This window comes from Grammomys surdaster, unplaced genomic scaffold, assembly GCF_004785775.1.
Source record: "Grammomys surdaster isolate TR1022 unplaced genomic scaffold, NIH_TR_1.0 117739, whole genome shotgun sequence".
NCBI classification, from domain to species: Eukaryota; Metazoa; Chordata; class Mammalia; order Rodentia; family Muridae; genus Grammomys; species Grammomys surdaster.
In genome coordinates this window covers 4082-7130 of record NW_021614387.1, presented here as the reverse complement: position 1 = coordinate 7130, position 3049 = coordinate 4082, and positions in this window count along the sequence as shown.

Genomic DNA, 3049 nt, shown 5'->3' with positions numbered 1-3049 from the left:
GGAGCCCGCCCCGGGCCAGGAGCGAATTCCTGGGTCCCAGTGGGTCCCGGTTGCTCCTTGTTTGGGGAGAGTGTTGCTTTTACCTTACCTGGGATGCTGCGTGAGTTCAAGCTCCTGGGAGTCCCTGTTTCTCTCGGTTTTCTGGGGTTGAGTACGGAGCTGCCGCCTGCGACCTACTCTATGCTCGGGCCCAAACCCAGGATGATATTTTCTAGCTCCATTCATTTGCTTACAATACACATGGTCTTAATAGCTGACTAGTACTCCACTGTGTACCACATAGTCTGTATCCATTCTTCCATTGTGAGACTTCTAGGTTGTTTATAGTTTCTGGCTATCACAAATAGGGCTGCCATGAACACAGTGGAACAAATGCCTCTGTTGGATTGTGGGGCATCTTTTGGCTATATGACCAAGAGTGGTATAGCTGGGTCATCAGACAGACCTATTCCCAAATCTGAGAAACCTCCAGATTCATTTCCAGAGTGGCTGAACCAGCTTGCAATCCCACCATCAATCGAGGAGTGGTCCACATTCTCAACATTCTTGACCACATATGCTCTAACTTGAGTTTTTTATCTTAGCCATTCTGGTTGTTGTGAGGTGGAATCTCAGGCATGTTTTCATTTGCAATTCCCTGATTACTAAGGACTTTGTGAATTTCTTGTAGTGCTTCTTATTCACCCATGATTCCTCTGTTGTGAACTCTCTATTTAGGTCTATACTTCATTTTTTAATTGAGTTCTTTTGTTTTCTGGAGTTGAACTTCTTGAGTTCTGGGACACAATGAAAGCAGTGCTAAGAGGAAAATTCATAGCACTAAGTGTCCTGGTAAAGAAACTTGGGAGAGCCTACACTTTTAATTGCATACCTAAGTGCTCTAGAACAAAAAGAAGCAAACACACCCAAGAGGAGTAGACAGCAGAAAGTAATCAAACTCAGGGTGGAAATCAAGCAAATAGAAACAAAGAGAACAATACAAACAATCAACAAAACTAGGAGCTGGTTCTTTGAAAAAACACTATCCAATCTATCTCAAGTGCAGAAACAGTATTCAAATTAAGAAATCAGGAATAAAAAGGGAGATATAACAAAAGAAACTGAGGAAATTTAAAAAAATCATCAGATTCTTCTACAAAAACCTATACTAAACAAAACTAGAAAATATAGATTAAGTTGACAGTTTTCTAGACAGATACAACATATAAAAGTGAAATCAAGAGAAGCTAAATTTTCTAAACATGGCAATCTCCTAAGGAAATAGAAGAAGACATTCAAAACCTCCTAACCAAAAAAAGCCCAGGCCCAGGTTGCTTTTGTGAAGAATTCTACCAGAACTTCTAAGAAGAGCTAATACCAACACTCCTCAAACTATTTCATAAACTATAACCAGAAGACACACTACCTAATTTGCTCTGGTCAGCAAGTCAGTCAACAGGGTCTAGAAAGAGAGAGAGAGTGGGGATGGAGGGGCAAAAGAAACAAAGAATGGAGACAAGACAGAGTGTGTGATCAAGTCCTGTTTATTGAAAGGAAATCATGGGTATACATAAGCACAAGCAGGGGAATGCAGCTGAAGACACTTTACCACGTGAAATTTGCAGCTGGCAGCATTAAACAACAAAACAAGATATGAAGGAAAAACAAAATGTTTGTCAGAGTGTGCTCAGCTGTTGTAAGCTGTTGAAAACAAGTCTCTTGTCAGGGTATACGGCCTGAGATGGCTGCAAGGATGATAGCTGCCTTCTGCTAGGACTTGGCTCCCACCACTAATTTATTTTATGAAGCCACAATTTCTTTGATATCTAAACCACATAAGGACATAACAAAAAAAAGAGAGAACTTCAAACTAATTTTGTTTATGAATATCGATACTTAATAAAATTCTTGCAAATTGAGTTCAAGGGCACATCAAAACAATCATTCACCATGAGCAAATAGGCTTCATCCCAGGTTTGCAAAGTTGGTTCAATAAATAAAAATCCATTAACATAATCCACTATACAACCAAAGTCAAAGAAAAAAATCACATGATCATCTCCTTAGATACAGAAAAATGATTTGATTAAATACTGTAACCTTTCATGTTAAAAAGTATTGGAGGAATCAGAAATTCAAGACCCATACCTAAGCATAATAAAAGCAATACATCGGAAACGAACAGTCAATATCAAATTAAATAAAGACATATTTGAAGCAAAACCCCCTAAAATCAGGGACAAGACAAGGATACCCACTATCCATGTATCTATTCAATATAATACTCAAAATTCTAGCTTGAGAAATAAGACAACAAAAAGAGATAAAGTGGATACAAATTGGCAAAGAACTCAAGGTATCACTTTTTGCCAATGATATGATAGTAAACATAAGACACACAAAAGTGTACCAAAGAACTTCTACACCTGATAAAACACTTCAGCAAAGTGTCTGGGTATAAAATTGACTCAAATAAATCAGTGGCCTTCCTTTATACTAATGATAAATGAGCTGAGAAAGAAATTAGAGAAACAACACCAATACTATACTAATACTATAACAAATACTATAAAATATCTTGGGGTATCTCTAACCAAATAATTAAAAGATACCTATGACAAGAACTTCATGTCTTCAAGAAAGAAATCAAAGACCTCTGAAAATGGAGAGATCTATAATGCTCATGAATTGGAGAATTAACATAGTAAAAATTGATATCCTAATAAAAACATTCTACAGATTCAATGCAATCCCCTTCAAAATTCCAACACAATTCTTCAAGTACATGGAAAGAGCAATTCACAATTTCATAACAGAAAAACAAAAATCCAGGATAGGTTAACAAGTCTTAACAATAAAAGAACTTCTTGTGGAATCACCAACCCTGATATCAAGCTGTACTCAGAGCAATAGCGATAAAAAATGCATGGTACTGGTACACAGTTCAATCAGTGGAATAGATTTGAAGATCCAGAAATAAAACCACACTTTTATGGACACATGATCTTTGACACAGAAGCAAAAAATATACATTAGAAAAAGAGTGGATCTTCAATAATTGGTGCTGCTC